General features: G+C 40.2%; 1 long non-coding RNA gene across 1 annotated transcript in view; it reads left to right on the top strand.

Annotated features, from left to right (window-relative positions):
- The first annotated feature begins 3,652 nt into the window (after positions 1–3,652).
- LOC141939263 (uncharacterized) overlaps positions 3,653–22,008 on the top strand; it is an 84,532-nt gene continuing 66,176 nt past the window's right edge. Inside the window, exon 1 of the long non-coding RNA XR_012627534.1 lies at positions 3,653–3,745. This is a non-coding gene — a long non-coding RNA (uncharacterized LOC141939263). The remainder of the gene's footprint in view (positions 3,746–22,008) is intronic.

The following is a 22,008-nucleotide window of genomic DNA, read 5'->3' on the forward strand; positions in this document are numbered from 1 at the left end:
TCCTTCTCTGCAGGGCTGGTCTCAATCCACTCATCACCCAATCTGTATTTGTACTTGGGATTGCCTCGATCCATGTGCAGGACCTTGCACTTTGCCTTGTTGAATTTCATGAGTCTTGCACAGTCCCACCTCTCAAGCCTGTCCATGTCCCTCTGGATGGCATCCCTCCCCTCCAGCGTGTCGACTGCACCACACAGCTTGGTGTCATTGGCAAACTTGCTGAGGGTGCACTCAATCCCACTGTCCAGTCACCAGCAAAGATGTTAAACAGTGCTGGTCCCAACACTGACCCCTGAGGAACTCCACTTGTCACTGCTCTCCTGGACATTGAGCTGTTGACTGCATGTCCAGTAATTTCTCATGGTCAGTTCCCTAAGTGAAACTTCAGGGCATGGCCCAATCATCTGCCAGTGTACCTTCACAAACTGGAAGGGAGAAGGACTAACAGCAGAATCACAGAAATGGTGGCATTCAGATAGCCACTGAGGAAATTACGTGGGAGAGGAGACAATAGAAAGACTCAGAGACCCTTGTTGACCAGGAAGATGTGGCAGGTTGATCCACAGACAGAAAGGATAATCCACAGAAGCATGCAAATGAGAACAGGGAAGAGACCAGCTACTAGAGGAAGGAGGACTGTGGAGTGCATCAGCTGCTTTGAAGAGCAATGAGAAAGAGCGCGATTGGGAAATGGGGTATCAGGAGAGGAGAGAAGAACCACTACCCTGGTAAAGGGAGCAGATACAACTCCTAGAATCAGGTGCGACTACTGACTGCTGCAACAAGGGAGGTTTAAACTGAACATTAGGAAGTATTTCTTTACCAAGTGAGTGGTCAAACCCTGAAACAGGCTTCTTAGAGAGGTGGTCAATGCCCCATGCCTGTCAGCATTCAAGAGGCATTTGGACAATGCCCTTAACAACATGCTTTAACTTTTGGTCAGCCCTGAATTGGTCAGGCAGTTGGACTAGATGATCATTGTAGGTCCGTTTCAACTGAAATAGCCTGTTCTTTTCTAAATAAGTTTAGACTGGATGTGAAGGATGTTTCTAATGAAGAGAGGGGTGTCTGAAATGTGCTCCCCAAAAGTGTTTTGACCACAACAATCCCCAATAACAAGTAATGAGGTTTACAAGTCATCTTGATCAAGTGTAAGTGAATGTGTTTCTAAGTCTGTGTTCAGTTTATCTTGTGATTTGCCTGTGATTTGGTACCTAATGTGTGTACTAAAAATAAACCAAAGCATAATGATTCAACAATAAAGCCTTTGTAAAGTGGCCATTTTCTTCATAAATTATAATAATAGCAAATACAGACCAAAGAATAACATGTAGTTTCATTCCAAACTGCTGATTGGTTTCTGTGATTTTCATAACATTTTTACTTTTTTAATTTTGAGGGTTTGAGGTATAGAAGAAAAGAAAAATTTTCCTGCAATTTTGAAGTTTCAACCTATTTTTATTGTTTGCAAATAAAGACCAAACTTTGAAACGTGCTGGCAAGAAATAACAGTGAGAGAAAACAACTTTGCCTTTTCCCCTACTTTATTTCCTCTAAATACCACTAAGAGAAAACCTGGTAGCCTGCTGTGCTTGCCTGAGGAACTGAAGATCTCACGATAAGTTTTAATTCCTACAGAAAGGAGACTTGACTGGAGTTTTCTATAACTAGGCCTGTGTCTTGGGCACCCAGCCATTTTAACATTCTCATGATTTTGCTTTCTCTAGAAATTGCATCCAATATCAGATAAATGTGTTAAGTGGACTATGTTGTTTTAGTCAGTGGAAGAAGAGTATTTTAATTTAAAAATAAAAAAGATAGGAGACTGTGGACAAAAAAATCATTTGCAGGATAGCACACAATACCTATAAACTTTAAAACTTCTTACCTTAAAACTGGGAACTTAGGCCTGAGTGAAATGGAAGACATTTGTATTTAGTCCCAGCCCAAGCTGTGGAATATGGAGGAGCGTGGAGACCTGAAAAACATAAAGCATTTAAAAAACTTTATTAGTATTTAAAAAAACTCCTAAACACATCCGAGTTTTTAAATTTTAATTTGTTCTTTGCAGAAAAAAATGAGGTGAGAGAAGTATAAAAAATGGAAACGCAGAAATTTAAGAGTCATCTGTTAAACAGTTTGATTAAAAATTTCAAGATAAGATTTAGAACTTTGGCATTTAAATATCCGGCTCCTTCTGGTATCTTTTGCAGAAGGAAGTGCTGGATGTGGGTATAAAATTAGGATAAAATATGATATTAATTTGCACTGAAGTAGCAAATATTCTACAGTAGTTTCAGGTCATTAATCTATCTTCCAGCTAAGGGGACTGCATTAATAGCTTATGGGATTTACAGGGCAAGCATCAATTTAATGGTTCACCCTAAGTTTGGGGAAAATAGGAAAGGGCAGGATACTGGAGGATACATTATAGCTTGGTGCATTAAAATCAGTGACAAAACTTTCTTGGCCTAAAATGGCCTCTAGATAGTTTCTAATTCCGGTGCTGCTGCTGCACATTAATTTCCTGTCTGCAAAATGGAAGGAACCATATTTACCTGACAAATGTTAAAACCGACTGTAACCCTCATAGCTCTGTCTCAAATAGGAAAATCATTTGAATTAATGTTAATTTTTACTTGCCTATTTGGAGACAGATGAGGTGGGGGTTGGTTCCTTGCTGTTGGAGATAGGGGATACCTTTGTAAATGGTAAGAGGAGTACATTATGCAGTTTGCAGCTCATTCATGAGAAGGCTCAGGACAAGAACCAGAAAATTATGTAATAACATTATAGCTGCAATAGTATCTTCACGGGCGAGAGTCATGCTAGTACAGCACCTATAAATCAATGTTGGTGCAGTGCATCATCAGGTATGCAACCTTTTTTAAGGTGATAATTCCCATAATTTGGGTATTGACCTTGTTCTATGTTGAACAGACTTGTAATCTGTGTTTTTTTGAATGATCCCCACAGGTGGGACATTTCTAATGTGAAGTCAAGCTGTGAGACACCTCTGAGTGTTCTGGGAAGATGGGATTATAAATATTCATTGCTTTTGCAACCTTGGGCTATGAATGTTTCAAATTTTATAAGCTAAGCAGAACTGGGCCTAGTCAGAGAAATAAAAAAAAACCTCACAACTTTGGTAAATCCAGGTGATAAATGAAGCGGAATGGGTAAGAAAATGAGAGTTTTTCTGCTAGGCTGATTTTGAACCAACATGCTAATTTGATTAGGAGAAGTACACAAGCACAATATAAAATCTAATCACTTATGACAAAACCAAGTCAGGCTAGATTTCCCCTCCCTTGGATTACAATAACTGCTTTGTGGTCCATTTTCATCACTGAAGAATGAAACACCATGAGCTATGGATTTGGTCATCTCACAGTTTACCTCCCAGCTCTGAGGAACAAGCATGGGTACTGTTGGGTACCTCCATGCTGTCCCATCCTTCCCAAGGTGAGACCGAGACCACGGGCCATGGGAAATATGATCAGAGAAGTGACCACGTCATGGACCTGGAGAAAAATCTGTCTCGAATTGTGTAGAATGCCACTAGGAGTTTCTTTCAACTGCATGTCTGACAAGCAAGGGATGAAGGGCAGTAGGAGCTCATTTTGTTTCTTTCCTACTTAATTTGTCCAGGTTCAGAAGAAGGACTCGTTAACACTTGGCGTCTCCTGTGCTCTGCAATAAGATATGGCAAAGTCCAATTCTCAAGCCTTCATCCTGAGATCAGGTACAAATGTGTTTGGTTTTTTCGTTTCTTAAAGAGTAGCTTTGCAGATAAATTATCTCAATGGAAACTATAATCTTATATGCCTCCCCCTGACCACTGATGGATTCCCCAGGTTTATGTGGCTGAAATTCAACATGAACCTCTGCTGCCGCTGGGTTCATGGCATCACTCTGCCAGAGTCTGAGAATCATAACTCTGTGCAACTCACAGTGTAATGGTTTTCCCACTGGGTTGATACTCACTCAGTGTCCCTTGTGTCACAGGTGAATCTCCAAATCTCTACACCACTGGCTATTGAGGGCCCTTCCTCCTCACCCTCTCTCTCTTTTTTGTTATATGTGGGTTGTTTTTGTTTTGTTTTGTTTTGTTTTTTAAACCAGGAAAGACTCTAATATCAAAAGATCATCATGTTTTCCAAAAACGATATTACTGTTTCCAGGCAGCCGTGGAGTTCATCTTTAAAGTGCAAAAAACCCCAGAGCTCATGACCTTAAAGTCTCTCCTTGTTTGTGATTTGTTAAGCAGTATGAATTCGGTGGAGAAATTGGGGATGGTTGCCTCAAGGGCAACTGACAGGAGGGAATTCTCAGGATCTGTCATGGTGGAACACAGTAGCATGAGACATAAAAATGGGTTGAAAATGTAGATCTACCTCTATGTTAAGTCTTCTGCTAATGCCTTTTTTTCCTCTCTACATGAAAGCTTGGTGTTGCTGAGGAAAAGCAAAAAAAGAATATTAAAATTAAACAGATGAAAATTTCATAATCCTAGATGACCTATTTTGTTATAAGATTATGGGCTTGTGTAAATCAGTGTGTATTTTATAATGACCAGAGCATAAGAGTGCCTAGATACGTACAGCTGGGACAGCCAAGGCAGGAGCTGAGTCTGGGACTCCTCCGTCTGTCTCTTTCTTGCTATTTCTTTTAGAGAAACAGGATTTTACGGAATTCTCCTGGAGTGCATCCTACTGTCACCTGCAGTTCAAGTTCCATCATACTTAACTGTTTCAAGGACTTACCCCCACACCCTACTTGAGACAGGATCCTCAGGATTATCACTGTGAGACACAGGGGGTCATTCTTCTATTTCTGCTACTACACCAATTTTCTATTTTTTCCCAGTGTGACAGTTGGACTATTTATGAAGTTGCAGTGTAAAAACAAATCAGTGAAATGTTGCAAATTATAAAAATAATCCTTTTAACAATTTTTGTTTTTATTATGAACCTAAAAGGAGGGGGAAAATGTTTTAAACTACTTTCCCTGCAGAGCAGGCAATGATGCTGGACCATCTCCTTTTTGATGTGATAAGCCCAAAACATAATAGTTCTGTAAGATAATTTCCTGGTGTTTGTGGCTCTTTAACAGGGTTTAAGGACACCTTCTTCCAAAGAAATATACTGTGTAGTTGCACAAAGTACAAAGCAAGTGGAAAAATGGTTAAAGCCACAAAAATATTTTCCCCCAGGATCTGGCCTGCAGCTTCCCCCCCCCCCCCCCCACCCCCCCCACCCCCCCAAGCTTATATGATGACTCATGTGCATTTACATTCCTTGTGCTTCACATGGCATCTGCTGCTACACATTTGTTGCAGGATCTTGTCTTTGAACAGCTGGTGACAGCCCACTTCCTCTTGCTTTCTTCAGCAGAGATTTTTCAATTGTTTCTTGTTGTTTTGATGTGAGACCCAGTGTTGGAAAAACAAGCCCATTTACCCTGATTAGAACCAGCCATTTAAGCACTTGCCAATTAACATCCCATTTGTTATTTTTCTAAGGACCCAGGAAATACTTTCCCTTTCTCTCACTTTCTTCAGATGTGATTCCACATAAGCAGGACAAAATCAAGCACTTCTTATATAAAATGTTATTAATATTTCCCTTGTTCTCCCCTTTGCCCTACAGAGTTGGAGATGAGGGAATCCTTTGCTTTCTTCAAGCTAATTGTAATTAGCTTGATGTCATGATAACCCTGCTGCCTCCTTACATGTAGCAAAACTGCCACTAACGATGAGTGCTATGGCTGTGACCTTCAGAAAAGCAAACAGGAGAACATCAGGCTCACGTTAGCAACAATGATACAAAAAGTTATTAGTTTTAGTTACTTGGTGCCAATTCTACTTACAGGCATTAAAGAAAAATAATTCAACGTGCATGTGTTTTTAGCAAAATTAGGAAGAGTCTGGTTTATACTAGTCAAGTACATTCAGTGAAACAGAAATCTTTCAGGGGTTTGATCTCAACTATCTCTATGAAATCATACACTATGTTTTTATACTTTTGGAAAAAGTATGTACTGAAAATGGAGCTTAATGCTTAGCTACTGTTTTTTCTTTTGGTCCTCTCATTCAACACATCTAGATTTCCTTGCCAGGGACCACTTTTATTACATAAATATTTTAAGGAAGTACTAAACCTTCAAGTGAGACCATCTTGTTTCCATTTTTGAAAATACAATTACTTATCTCAGACAACTCCAGTAGTAGTTACTTGAAAAACTGCATATAATCATATCAGACCTAACGGCAATAAAGCTAGGGGCTCTTCTGCTTTAAAATGCTTGCTATGTTTATTACTGATTTGATGGCTATACCATTCTGCAGGAATTTTCCAGGGATTTTTTTCCCCCTTTGCATAATTCAAGTTGAAGTTACAATCTGTATTGTTTAGACTGTACTGTACTTTTTATTCCATAAGTAATATCTGCTCATATCTTCACCTATACTTTGCCTGTCCCTTAAAACACATGTATTCTTATGGTACATGGCTATTTAGGTGTTCTGCACCTCTCTGCAGAAGTATCTTTGACAACCGTTGCATACTCTGAGTTGAGTTTTCCCTTGTAAATGCCACAGAGCACCTGACTACACAGGAAGGGGTTTTCTTGGAGGATCACACTTGCTTCCTACCATTTCTGGATATGTTGATTGCTCCTCTCTAATAAACAGTTCAGCTTATTAAATACTGAATAAGCACATATATTTACTGAATAGTTGCCAAATTTGTTTTTTATTTGTTTGTTTCCTGTGGCAAGGGAGGATTTCAAATCACTTTTCTGCTCAGGGGAAATTGAAAACAGGATCTATTTTTGGTTCTCATTTGACTTCCCAAGATGGATCAGTTGAAACCTGTTACAACACTAATTTACTTAAAGATGTATTATGTGCACTTCGCTAAAATGCTGAGGGGAAAAAGCTTTGCTGTTGCAGTTGTTTGGCCTGAAGCCAAGATTCCCAATGAAGCTGCATGAAGAAGACAGAAGAGAATTATCCACATATTTTTATGCATGCAGCATTATTGATCTGATTGGCTTGTGAACCTGTGCCCTTCTTAAAATATATTTAAAAGTACAGTAGGGGGCTATAAATGGGTTGAAGGTGCACCCTTTCTCTGTAGCTGTGCAATTCAGGACTGATTCATCACTTGGATGAATCTGGTCCCCAGACCTGATGTCAAAACAAAACATTATTGCTTTATAGTCAGAAATGAAAGGTTTCTCATTTCCTGAAATGCAGTACAAGTGCTAAAAGCCTCAAAGTTTTTGTTTGTTGGTTGGGGTTTTTTTGCAACAAAGCATAACGGTTAGTTACACATAACTGTTAGATAATTCTTACTGTATTAGCTGTAATTTCCACTTCAGCATACCTTTGGTCTAGTGCTCTACAGCTGAACGCATAACATCTCTCAGTACCTGGGGCAGTATTGGTAACAATTTACAGTGTGGCAACCTGTGTTTTGCCTGCTCTATGAATAGCCATATCATTTGTCATGTATTTGAAAAGACTGCCTGTTCAACATAGCTGATGACAAATTTTAGGTTGACATAGATTTGTCCTCTAGTTCACAGACCAGCTCTTTTTTTCCACTGCAGTGTTACTCACCACAGGCTAACCCTTTTGTGCCCTTTCCGTTCTCTGAGAGAAGACAGATCTGCAGATAATTGGATATTCAGCACCTGTGTTTCAGTTATCATATTATTTGAAGAATCTGGTGCTTTACTTGATGTTCCTCACATACTTCTCTTGATTATTGGCTATTGCATAGGTGGGGTAAATTTGTTTCCTTCTCTTTTTCTCTCTGCCTGAATTTGATTTCAGAAAGCAATCCCAGATAAAAGAGAGAGAGATTTCAGAATCCTGATCACGTGGTGCTGTTGCTGGCTTTGTTGCTGCAAGTGGCAACATAAAGTATATTTTACCTTACACTATATGAAATGCCAAGAGCAGAATACATTATTTTTATTGTGATATAATTTTTTTTGGTGAGCTTTTCCAGAACAGGCATATCTGAGAGCCACGATAGTTGTATTCAGCAAGGATTTATCTATAATATTTAATTACAAGAGTTCTGCATACATTTACATAATGTATTGGAGGCTTTTGCAGTGAGAAAACAGCTCAGGGCACATACAACAACATTTCACTTCTTTCTCTCTCTCCTGTCAATTACCCTTGAGTCATCCCACTTGCTTAAGCTTCTGGTCAATAAAACAAATTTCAAAGCAGAATGTGGTATCTGCTTAGATACTAACTTCATTGCATGCCCGTAGAAAGTGCATATTTTTTCATCATCCTTTTCTCCTAATGTAATTGTTCTGATTTTCTTCTATGGAGGGATCCTAATGCACATTCAATGTGATTTCAGCTCAAGAATTTCTGCACGTCCTCGGTTTCTGTCAGCATGCACTTTATTTCTGTGTGTGTAATGCTGCAGAAGAATCGTTAGTTTCATTTGTACAATTTGCAAAAATCATCAGATCCTGAAGGGGTAAAGTTTGTTGTAGAAGTTTGGTAAGATGGATAGACTTTCATTATGGAGAATAATAGTAAACATTTCATCATGTGTTCTGGAGTTTACTGAATACTCTTACTTATTTTATTGTTAGTTTCAGTAGCACTATGGTGTCCTTTGTGTCCTAGGCAGTGTCAGTTATTATGAAATTGAGAATTTCCATCACTTTTCATATTTGGTTTTGATGTAAAATTAGGCAAAATGTCGAAGTGTCAAAGTTCCATTAAACTGAAAGAGTTTGATATTTTCAATCAAAATATTTTTATATTCCTGAAATGGAAGAGTTTTGCTTTGCAAATTCCTGTAGCCTAAAGAGAGTTATAGTCCTGGTCCTTATTCGATTTCATGGTTCCCAGCTGCTACTACAGTTCCCAAATTAAACTATAGGATTCTCATACTATACCATATGGAAGAAATACATTCTGAGAGATACAGTGCATTACAGCTGGAGTCCTTTAGAGATCCCCGCCCAGCCAAGAGTAGGGCCTGGAATTAAAAAGTAAACAGTGCAATGTAAACACATGGAAATGTAGGGAAATACAATGTATAATACAAACATTTGGATTTTCCATGTTTTCCAGTAGTTTCTAATAGGCTAATAGGCTCTACTCTACTCTATTTCCAGATATGTGGAATGCTATGTTATATATAATAAATACTCCATTATAGATAAAAACTTCAAGGGATCACAGTTTTTTCCCTTGTTTTAGAGAATACCACACTAGAGAAGGTTAAAATGGGTGTATGCTCTTTTATTTCACAAATATGTCTGCTGAACATGGAGAGCAATAGTTTAATACATATTTTAGGGAGAAACACACTGCATCACAGTGGCCCACTGCAGAAAAACGTGCTGACCAAATACTAGTGAAATTGTTCAATGACAAATTGTCCTGAGTGCAGAGCTGGGTTTGCAGGCAAGCAGGCAGGGTAGTCGTCCAGGTTTTCCACAGGCTAGATCAAGTAGTGCTACAATTTATCCTGTGCAGGGTGAAAGATGAGAGGGGGCCCAGCCTTAGCCTTTTTTGAAGAAACTCCTGGGTCTAATGCCAATCCCTGAGCACAGTCAATAGTTCCCAACAGACTATGTACAAAATTCATAAAATCATTTAGGTTGGAAAAGACCTTTAAGATCATTGAGTCTAACCATATTTGGACACTGCATACTATACCTTGGAACTGGTTTCAGTTTAACTCCAATGGTGCCTGACAGATTTAGGGGGAAAAAAAAAAAAAAGGCAGGAGAATGGGAATAAATGAAGAGAGAGTTAGATGTTCTTTATCATTTCTCTATGGATATCCCAGATAAAATATGGTGTGTCTGGTATACCCAAAACTTGCATCTGACATAAAGAAAAGATAATGCCAGGTCTTTTTATTTTACTTGATTTTCTTTTTTTCTTCCAAATAATCTCTTATTCTTTAGAAACATGAAAGAGAAGCTAAATAAGCCTCAGTTTCTGTTGGCCAAAAATATTTCGAATCCTTCAAAGGGAAGGATACATTTGGACACAAGAAACTGCAGATGGTGTTTAATTTTCTTCTTCAAACATACTCTGGTGAAAGGCCTGATGACCTTTTGTGAAAGATGGCTTCCTGAGAATAGGGTGAATTCCCTTCTCTTCTTTCCTCTCTCTGGAGATCAGTCTGTCTTCTGTCTGTAAAGAGTAAATCACCCACATCATACTTCCTTGGATTGAAGGACCCAACTAGAGCCTCATCTCTTTGACTTTTTCTTCTCCACCAGCTGGTCGTCATATGCTTTGATGGTCAAATTGACCTACCAAAGCCAAGGTTTAGACACCTATAAGTACCTAGGATTGTAGTCGTATTGCAAACTATTTTATAGATGGATGTAAAGTGATAGGAAAAATAATCTCCTGAATTACATTATATCAAGAACAATTCATCAGGTAAAACTAGAACATTCTGGGAATTCATGTACAAACAAAAACTTCAAATATAGACTTCATGTTTATTCTTAAACATGCAGAGCTTTGTCTATTTCTGCATAGATAAGTGTGTACACAATTTTGGTTTAAGCATTAAAAACTAATGATCTGATCTTTCACTCCCCATACTGCTATCTGTTCCACATCAGCAGCCTCATAACAGATTCACTGGCCTCTAAGGCCTGTCACAAGAAAGAGACAAATGCTTAGAGAGCTTTCCCTCTGTTTGATCCTTGTAATCAACTTTATTTCCTCTACAGAATTCCAATTATCCCATTAAACAATGAGTCAGGATGCTTATATTGATACAGGTGCCTTAATTGGTTAATTTATACTCATTCCAGCCTCAGCTAAGAATTCATTTCCCTGAGGCCTCCTTAGATAACCACAGTTCCTCCTAAGCTGTAATGGTAATTCCTAGCAGGTATAGTACTTAAGCACAGCATTTAGACCTGCACACAAGCACCCCTCACCACACGCTAATCCATGTTTAGCCATACATATACATGCTGTTGAGCTTTTATTTGCTTCTACCTTGTAATTTCTAACCGGTTTGGTTTTAATGATAAGGCTACGATTGTACAACACTGACTGTACGCTTTTAAAAACAATTTGCAAGTAAAAAGTCCTACTAATACTGCTTTTTTTTAGTAGCAATCCAAAGCAACTAAACATTTATTAGATGCCAGCATATTCAGCTGTAGTCTATCATATATACATTTATTTGCATATGCTGTCTGGTGAGTGACATCATTTTCATTATTGACTTATAAGGATGTAAATAATAAACAGATTTTTACTGTCTTTAACTCTGCATCAACCAAAATAGCTAATTAAATGTGTAACAACTTTCACTTACACAAACTGGGAGATTTTAAAATCAAGGTGAAGAGAAGGGTAAGTGCTAGTCTGTGCACTGTAAGACTCATTCTTGCCATGGCAAGAAATAGGATATTTAGTCCTGTAAATCATCAGAGAAACCAGACAGAACTACAGGTAGATTTGCTGGGAAATCAATTTTTCAGGGCCCGACAAACCTGCTAGTGAACTCCAAGGATTATTATTTTTCCAAACTTACATCCTGATGAATGTCATGAGCAGGAGCTTCTGCTATAGTTCCTAGAAAGAAATTGCCAAAGGAGCTGTGGAAGTATTAAGTACCCCATTCAAGAGACTGTAATAGTTGTTCCTTAACTTCATTTCTAGTTTAGCTTACCTCACCTATTTAATTTCTTTCCCTCTGCTGATGTAAATTAAGAACTCACCTTCTCCCCTCCTTATTCTGCTATATCAGCTGACAGTTTTCAGGCAGGAATGGCTGTAGAAGGTGGCAGTGTCATCTCTGGTTCATAGACATAGTACTGTACTTGCCAAAGGCAGCAGTCTGTAGAGAACAAGCAACAAGCCTGCATCTTTTGAGTTGCAGACTAACATCCAGAATGTGGGGTGATTCTGCTTTTCTGTTCATTGGAATTTGTTTATCCTTTCAGAAGATACATTCAGTTCATATAAAGTAAATTAAACAAGCAGTTTCTGCCAGTGGTCACGTACAAAACTTATTATCCTCTCTGTTGTGGCTCAACTGTGTGACCTGATACCTCCTTGAAATGTGCTAAAAGCTTCATATGCATATAATTTTAAATGATACAAAAATATAGTTTAACTGGAAAACCCCCGTTCACTCCAACATGATAGTGGTAACTGCAGATGATACATTCCAGCAAAGCATCTTTTTATACGCACAAGCTAACAGGGAAAATTTGTCAGTGGCTTAGTCACCATTCAGCTGAATCACCAATCTCTTAAAAAATAGCATGGTTGCGGGGAGGGTGTTCATCTCCCCTGTAGTAAATTAGATTAAATGCAATACAACAGGTACTCTGCAGAGGTATATTTTGGGATAGGAAAGAAATCTTTTTCTCTTTGTGGGCATTGGCTAATATTTTATGTTGCTCAAGTAGCATCTTTGGTAGACTAGGGTGCCAATTGCTGCTATGCAGCAGTATGAAATAATGTCATTTCCAAATGTGCCATCTTCAGGGACACTGATTCTGGAAATGATCACAAAAACAGTAAGGCTTCTCCTCCCAGGCATAAGGGAACTGTATAAAACAAGTTCCTGTTCACAAAAAGCATAATTTCCACAAGAGAATAATACCTGTATTTAGGACACCTGCCTTAGAGAGAGAACCACCTAAGGTAGTGACTTAGTCCCCAGATTAAGCTGCCCTTTCACCTAGGTTCCCCAAAGACAGCAGTTGAAGCACCCAGACTCTTGAGCACAGAGCAATTCCTGGAGGATACAAATATGTTTTCAATTCTGCTTCCTAAGAAATTCAGCCAGGATCCATTCCCTTTTCCCAAAAGATCCATCAAGATGTTAATTCTGTGTTTCTGCAGATGTATGTGGTAGTACCTGGTATTTTGATTCCTTACATACAGTGTGTACCTTTAATGTCTTTTATGAAAAATGTATTGAGAAAGAGGGTAGAGGAAAACAGATGAGCCAGTCTCGGTTACTTGATGACCTATCCAAGCTTTCATCTCAAAGTCAAAATGCAGCCATTTTGAAAGTCAGAGCCAAATAGATTCCAGCAGGTTCAGCATATTCACCAGGGATATCAGAATTTGTGAATTATTGTCTCTCCTCACTGATTATGTTTGAGAATGTGAAAAAAAAAATGACAGAAGCTTTTCGTATCTCTGGGACTTTTACAGATTTTCTTCCCTGGTTTCTCTAGTATCTACAAAAATATGATTACAGACTGAAGGTTTTTCCCCTCAGGTGGGACACTTCTTGGATCTCTCTGCTTTGTCTGTTTTCATAAAAGATGGAGAAATTTTATTTCTGCTTAAATCTAAAGATGCTTTTTTTCTTTTATATCCATCTTCATTTTCTGCTATCAGGAGCAGCACTCAAGGTATGAACTGGTTTTGTGGCATCACAGGCTTGAATTGCTGACCTTGCAATGACACTGCTTGTGAGATTTCCAGATCAGTTTTATGTCATTGGGAAACTGATTGCTGTGAAAAAGTTTCCAAACATTTGAGTCTTCACTGAAAGCAACTTCAAGCCTCTTGAAGTTTAATCATTAATTGCTAGGATTTGCTTTATAACATCTACAGCTAGGAAGAAACACCCAAGATGTTCTGGGAATTTGAGTTCATTCAGCTTGCAAAAGCCACTGAAACAATTTTATACTTCTACATAAGTGTTATCGCTACATATGTTCTGTCAGAACTGGAATAAACCCAGCAGAGCCATGCACTTTCCAGATAAGAAGGGGATGTCCTTTAATGTTACAGCAAGCTCACAAGCCACAAAAGTTTTTCCATATTTAGACAGGCTGTTTCCAGACTGAGGATTTTTGAAAAGGAGTCTGTGCTGGAAAATAGTGGGGAGTCTGCAGTGAAGAAGCAGGGAGTTGGAGAGATCTTAGATAACTGTAAACTAATCCTATGCTTTATTTTTCTTGGGTTTAGGCTGGATCTATCCCAAGGTACCGATCAAAAGCTGATAGGGCAGGTGAGCAAGCATGCTGCTGGGACAGCTGGGCGGGGAGTACCAGTGAGAGCGAGCTTGGCAGGAATGTGATTGAAAGAGACTGGGTTGCAATGCTAGGGGTGGTAACATGGCTGTGTTTCCTGAACATGTACAGCTTAATTTTCAGGGTCTGAATAGTTTTAAGCACTTCCGTTGTATGGAACAGTACACATCTTTTTTATTCAGCTGTGTTTTAATGATTCTATTAGCACTTGCCAAATTTTGTACATTGTTCATTTCAAATATTTGCATCCCACCCTAATGACTCTTTTACAGCTACTGTAATACATGCTGGGTGTGTATCAGTGCCAGGTATTCCACTGAAATTACAGGTGATCACATCATGTGCATTATTTGAAATTTATCATCTTCACATGTGCCGTAAATTATGAACTTTGATGCATGCTTTAGCAACAGTGGGATTATTAGCAGAATATGATGTGGAATATTCATAAATATTCATTCAGAAACTGCACTTCCTGTGTTCATGAATTGTTTTCATTCTCGAGGACTCCATCAGTTGCTAAAATTCCTCAGGGATGGGAAGTACACAGAGAACTCCCTGGACAATTAATTATTCATTCATTTTACATAAGGAAACAATAATCTTCAGACTCGGTTTGATTCAGTGTTTAAAATGGAAAGCTGAGAAAGCCTTTCTTTCTGCTGGAAGTAAATAGCATATGAAAAGCTTCCTGGAAGACTGTACATCCTTTCCACATGTTCTGAGAAGTGTGGGTTAAAAAGGTTTGTACCAGCACTGGGAGACAGCCACCACAGCAGAATTATCGACTCACTGCTCTCCACAGTTGTTGTCCAGATGTGGCCTCAGTAGAAATGTCACAAACAAAATTAAAATAGATTTGTGAAGGTCTGAATAGACTGACATTTACCTTCTGGGACCATGAAAAGGAATCGTGGTACTGCTGTTGCCAAGCCCATGCAGGAAGGAAGCTGGAGTGCTTGTCCAACTGACTGACATGAAACAAGAGTCTCCTCCATTCTCCAGCTGTCCTCTAGTGCATCCACGAAGTTGTAGGGGACCCTCACTGTGACCAGCTCAGGGTCAGCCCTACCAAGGCAGCTCATTAGGGGTCTAACTGCCATACATTTCAAGGGGCAGTACACCTAAACCAGCACAACAGTCCTGGGCTTCAGTGAGTTTGAGGTTTAGCTTCTTTTTCAGCCCACAGCATCTAACAAGAATCTAGTAGCCAGTAGTCTTGTAAGTGTCCATAAAATACTGCAAATAACTATCACTGCTCAGAAAATCTTCCAGAAGATGCACATAAGGAGATCACTGATGTTTTGAGCCTGAATGAGTAGTGGTTTCTGGAGCAAAACAATCTATAATTCAGAGCACTTTTTTCCCTATGCAAAAAGTTATGAGAAGACATAAAGAAAGGTTTCTGGTGGGTATAATTCCCACTTCAAGTGGGGCTTTAGGCAGTACAAAAGACAAAGATAAGGCTATCCATAATCTGCCTTAATGGTTCCATTATTTCTGAGTCTGTCTGAATAGGCATATGTGAGATTTATCTGCCAACCATGAAGAAAGTTTTGATAGTAGCCTAAGATTTCTACATGTCAGGCAGTCTGCACCGAAATAGAGAGAATCAAACTCAATTTCATCTGCCTTTTGCAAATCAGAGCATCAGTATGGGTAAAGCAGAGTGTCATTCTAGAGGTCCCTTGATTTTAGTGATACTTTAGTCAAGAGCCAGCTTGTTAAGCAGAACTGGTCTAACTGGTCAGTTCCAGATGCTAAAAGGAAAAAGTTAAAATTTGGAAATTGCTGCAATTTATCTCCAAAGTTGGAGATGCTGTGCTTGCTTGCACTTTCTGCCCATGATGGAGCATGTTGTGATTGCAGCAGGGCCACCTACACGTTCCTTGGTACAGAAATCAGTGTCCAGAGGTGGAAGCTTTCTCTCCAGTGGCAAGGCAGACAGGACCTAGAAGTGAGAATTGTTCTCAGTCTTCTCAAGAAAAGGCTCCTTTTATCTGTCCCTCCAAGGTGATCAGCATTATCAGCTGGTTTGAGAGCCCATTTGTGACAGAGCAGCGCAAAAGGAACAAAGCATGACTGAGAGATACATGCAGTACAGTGCTTTTCAGAACTTACTTTTAGACTGGAAATAATGTTGGTTTTGATCTTCCTTGACAGCTGTTTTCAAAGACACACAGGATGGACATTGCCATTTTACCTGTCAATTCAACCTTGTTTACAAAATCAAGGAGACATTTAAATGTACCAAGATTGTAGACTGTAGCTTTCTTTCCAGTTCTTTTTTTGACTCAGCTAAAAGAAATTTCCAGTAACTAACTGATTTTCACAGAATATGACATTTGTTTTGCTGTACACAGGGGAAGTGGGTTTTTGGGACAGAGCAGATTTCCTGTGATTCACTTATCTGTGTGGTGGGCCCCTGCAGAAGACATGGTAACTAGGAGATAGTGATTTCGAGCCAAATCAAGGTGGAGAATGACCACAGGCCTTGGTTGTAGAGACCCATATGTTAGCATGAGGAACCGATAAATAACCTGAGCCATCCTATGACTGTCCTTAGCTTGTTCTTGTGGAGATGTATAGGAGAGTACCGCTCTCAGACAACTTGGTGACTGCTGGACCAGTTTGACTGGTAAACTGTAACAAAGATGCCCGTGTGTGGGTCCCAAGCAGTACGTGGACAACACCATCGTATACATACTTTGTCTTATCTTGAGATGAAGCACCATGTCTACATGAGCAATCCTTTACCTAGCAGCAGAAATCATAAATAGAATTGTTTACTTCTAAGAAAAGCCTGTAAAAGCTCTACAGACCACAGTGATGATGAACCTGGCCACAGATGGGTTATGTGCACTGTGCCGTGATCCTTGTGAAGGGGCTCATCCAGTGCTGTGATAGCTGTGGCTCTCAGCATCAGCAGGGAGGTAAGATTGTTGTTACCTTTTCTAGTGCATCTGTTAGCATTAGAAGTTCTGTCACCTTTTCTGTTATTGCTATCACCTTTTATAGTACTTCTATTCTTTATACAATAAGCTAGTTATGCCTTTCTTATTCAGATCCCCAAAGAAGAGCACCTCCTTGGTGCAAAACAAGCTGCTGGGAGGTCCTTCTATTTTCAGCATCATCTTAGTTTCGTAAAAATCCACTGGTGAGCTACATGTTGTGGTGGTAAAGCATACTTTGCTTCTGATTTTCTGAAATTCTAGAGGTTACTGATAAATCCTTTGTCAGCTTCCTTCACTGCCTGAGAATGGTTGTTCTCATGGTTTCTATGCTGAACTGACTTATCTTTGCATGTTTCCCTTCAGTGTTTTGGGAGTGCATCCAAATCCACTTTTTCTTATGCAGAAAAGCCAGACATTTTAGAACTCCTTGAAGTGTGATGTGCTATCTGAGCCCAGCCTGTTAGCAGTGACAAAACTTTGAGTCCCTGGGTAGTGAGGAAGGCAGAGGGAGGAAAGCAGGGTGTACACACTCCAAAATCTGGACTACCTGTTTATTCTGCTTAAATTTCAGTAGCATGGAGACCACTTTGGCTAAGGTGCATGACCCATAGGTCCAACAGATGATTAAGAACTAGCCACAAATGGCCAAGGCATCAGGAGCTGCAGCTGCCTTCCTGTTCCTGGCCCATATCCATGTTCCTGTGGCTCTACAGGGTGAGCAGAGATGCAGCTAGGGAGGCCCTGTGCCAGGTGAGGATACATTCACCCAGGAGGGATTCCTTCAACCTGGATATACCTTCAAGCTAGGGCTGCTCTTGTTTGGCTGACCAGGTCAAACCAGCCGGAAAAGGGCCTGGTCTGAATGTGCTGCAGTAACAAAATAGATAATCAAAGATAGGGAGAGAGGACACTCCCTGAAGAATCAGGGCAGGTATGTTTGTTGTAACCCATTGATAATGAAGCTACCAGTGCTGTAAATGGCAAAGGCAAAAAGAGACTCAGGCAGAGCAGCAGAAAAGCAGAGGACAAACATATTTTAAACCTTTTCCCGCTATCTCAGTAGACAGCTTTGATCCTTTCACAGAAACCAATGGGGGAAAGAAATTACACCAGAGAGGCAGAAAATCCATTTAATTCTCCTCTTTCCTCTTTTCTAATGTGCTCTCCAATACAGATATGGCAAAGGTACAGAACAACAGCAGAAAAAATACAGACAGCATTTGAGAGAAAAGGGGAATGCATTAAATGCTACCTGCTCTCTATCCCTCTTCAGATAAAAAGTAATGGGTCTCACTGCACATATTTTAATCTCAGGAATTCAAGTTTTAAGTTGAACTCTGTGATTTCACTGAAATTTTGGGATAAGTTAAAGGCAAGTGATATATATAGAGAAGAAACAGGCAGAGACTAATCAAGGACTAATTTCTTTCAAAGACTGTCCTATCCAAATATCACAGAAAAGTGCCTTAACAAAAGAGATGTTCTATCAAAGGAAAGCCAATGTGAGATCATAAAATGAAAGATGAAAAATGTCTCAATACAAGATCAATAGAAACATAAAGATTCTCAAATTTGCTAGAGAAACAAGGGGAAGAGCCTCAGATGAGACACTTAAAGGAAAAAATTGTACCTAGTAATCTTGACAGAATGGTAACTGCAGTTATGTCCATGCAAGACAGCTAACTTCAAGTTAGAGCTTTTCTATCCATTCTTTCTCCCAAGCTGCTCTAGGGTTGTCATCACATGGTCACTAGCTGCCATTGATAAAATAGCTGCTTGGAGACTTTGCCAATACTGGTGATACTTTGAAACTTCACTTCACAAAGGGTGAGGTCGACACCACAGAAGAAACACCCCCTGAACTCTGAGTTTAGGCAACCCCTCCAGCTCACAGGGATCAGAAGCAGCAGCACAGAGTTTTGCAGAGGAATAGGCACAGTGGAGGCAACCATATGTGTCACACAGCTTAGTGTGGTTGGACGTCAAGCCACAGTTTACAGAATCACAGAATCACAGAATCACAGAATCATCTAGGTTGGAAAGGACCTTGAAGATCATCTAGTCCAACTGTTAACCTAGCACTGACAGCTCCCAACTACACCATATCCCTCAGCGCTATGTCGACCCTACTCTTAAACACCTCCAGGGATGGGGACTCCATCACCTCCCTGGGCAGCCCATTCCAACGCCTAACAACCCGTTCTGTAAAGAAATGCGTCCTAATATCTAGTCTAAACTCCCCCTGGTACAACTTGAGGCCATTCCCTCTTGCCTTATTGCTCATTACTTGGTTAAAGAGACTCATCCCCACCTCTCTGCAACCTCCTTTCAGGGAGCTGTAGAGGGCAATGAGGTCTCCCCTCAGCCTCCTCCTCTCCAGACTAAACAACCCCAGTTCCCTCAGCTGCTCCTCGTACAACATGTGCTCCAGACCCTTCACCAGCTTCGTTGCCCTTCTCTGGACACACTCGAGTAATTCAATGTTCTTTTTGTAGTGAGGGGCCCAAAACTGAACACAGTAATCGAGGTGCGGCCTCACCAGTGCCGAGTACAGGGGTAAGATCACTTCCCTGTCCCTGCTGGCCACGTTATTTCTGATGCAAGCCAGGATGCCATTGGCCTTCTTGGCCACCTGGGCACACTGCTGGCTCATGTTCAGCCGGCTGTCAATCAACACCCCCAGGTCCCTCTCTGACTGGCAGCTCTCCAGCCACTCCTCCCCAAGCCTGTAGCACTGCTGGGGGTTGTTGTGGCCCAAGTGCAGCACCCGGCATTTGGCCTTATTGAAACTCCTACAGTTGGCCTTAGCCCATCACTCCAGCCTGTCCAGGTCTCTCTGCAGAGCCTCCCTACCCTCGAGCAGTTCAACACTCCCACCTAACTTGGTGTCATCTGCAAACTTACCGAGAGTGAGTAGATCAGCAGCTTCCTCAAAAGCGGCCCAGGAGCTGCTGGTTAATCTGCAGCATGTTTCTCTAAAGGCAATGTTTTTCTTACATTGCAGTTTAATAACAAAGTCTTTTGCTTATCTCTACCTGGCTTCAGCCATCTGAGATTCAAACCAGTGGACCCTATTTTTAGGCTCTTCAAAACTCACTGTTGTGGAGTGCCCCTGAGACAGTGGTGTGCTTCAGCATTTTAGGAATTTGCTGTGCTTAACTAAAGGTCCCAATTAGTTAGAGATTTAAGTAGAAGCAGGTGGTAGTTTTCTATTGTAACAGGGTGAATGGACAGTGCTGAATATGCCACATGGCTTAGATGCCTCTGAAAACCAAAAAAGAGTAGACCTTCTAATCTTTGAAATCAGTGTAGTAGCCAACTCCTAGAATGGGTCATTTATTTGCTAGATTTGTTTTTTCTTGTGTATGTGTACAGATTCCTAGTACTTCCATTCTACATACCAGTTATGTAGAGGAATCCTACTTTACAGTTCATCTGAAGAACAGTGGAATATATAAATGGCTCACAATTTTTTACAGATAGGTTCCAATTTCATGAAACTTTATTCTGCTTAAATAACAATCACTAGTACCAAGGCCAAATCCAAAATCCATTTGAGGCTGTGAGAAAGACACCCGTGGGGTGACTCTTATGTTTTTTATTGCTAAAGATCACTCTTGAATGCCGCTTTAAAGAATTGACCACCATCCACGTATTTATCTCTCTCAGTCTGAGGGTATACATAAGGATTGCAGGCAGAGAAGCCACCAGAGTAGTTGTCTATGTGCTAAACCCAGGACTGAAAGCACCAGGAACCCAAGCAGACCTGGAAGCAGCACAGTGATGAAAAGCAGGGTTTACTAATTCAGCCGGTGTCACACAAGCAGGGCTCTGCTCTTTCTGACCTCAGCAGATAATTTTACATGGCACAGAGCTGCAGTGGTTGGACTTGGGCCAAAAACTGTCAAGTATGGGGGAATTCTGACACCTCTTATTGTGCTTTAGAACAAAGATCTGCTAAAAGATCTATTGTATTTCTTTAGTAAGTCAGTGGTTTTTTTCTTACTAAGTTAATCGTGTTATTAAACTAGGCATGCCTATATAAAATATCACAAGATGGAATTTGCTTCAAATACTGTATGCACACAAATACATAATGCTAAAGTCACAAAGGTGGATTTTCAACAAGAGTTTTGCTTGGGATTTTTTTGTTTTGCAATTATGTTTTTCCCTAGTGAATGTGCTCCATAGTCCTTCTCAATGGTGATAACTGGTTGCATTAATTTACACATATCAAAAACAAATACATGGAGGGTCTTTTTAGTCAGCTGTACAAAGGTACTTGCTGCTAGTCTTGATTTGATAATTGAGAGAAAGAAACCACATTACTAGATCTCTATAGGAAGCCAAAGAAGCCTCAAAATTCACTGAAACAAAATGCCATGACCTGAACAGAAGCAGGATGTAATATTAGCGAGAGAGGACTTGAGTGTGTGTGAATCTATATTAGGTTACCATGATCAGCAGCTACATGCTGGTTTATATTGCCTCAAGACATAGCACCTAGCTGATAATGAAAGAATATCTAATTCTGACACCCCTTTTCTCTAACCAAAGCAGAGCCTCAACCCTGTCCACTCACCTAACATCTCCCCAACCAGATCCTCGTATTCTCATCTTCTTCCCCTCGCTCATCCCAGACACTCAGCCTGCCGAGCCTTTCTCACTCCCTCATCCCCAAAGCATACACTCCAGCACCTCATGGGTTCTTGCAGCCCTGCACCGTTTCGCTGCAATCTTTACCTTCCCTGTTGCTCAAGGTCCCTGTGGGACACCTGCAGCAGCACCACCATAGCTCAGGGAGAGGTTGTGGCTTCATCATGGGGACCATGACACAAAATGTTTGTCTGTTCCTCTTTTTTCTCATGACCCTTCCTGCACCTCGTACCTCATGTAAAAGACAATGAAGTTCAATGTTTTTTTTCTAATTTCAGCAAATAAGTTCAAATAGGACTAAGCTCAGGGACTTGGGCTGGCATCTTTACTACAGCAGAGTTCACCAATACCCCTGGTGTTA

Source organism: Strix uralensis, chromosome 2, assembly GCF_047716275.1.
Source record: "Strix uralensis isolate ZFMK-TIS-50842 chromosome 2, bStrUra1, whole genome shotgun sequence".
NCBI classification, from domain to species: domain Eukaryota; kingdom Metazoa; phylum Chordata; class Aves; order Strigiformes; family Strigidae; genus Strix; species Strix uralensis.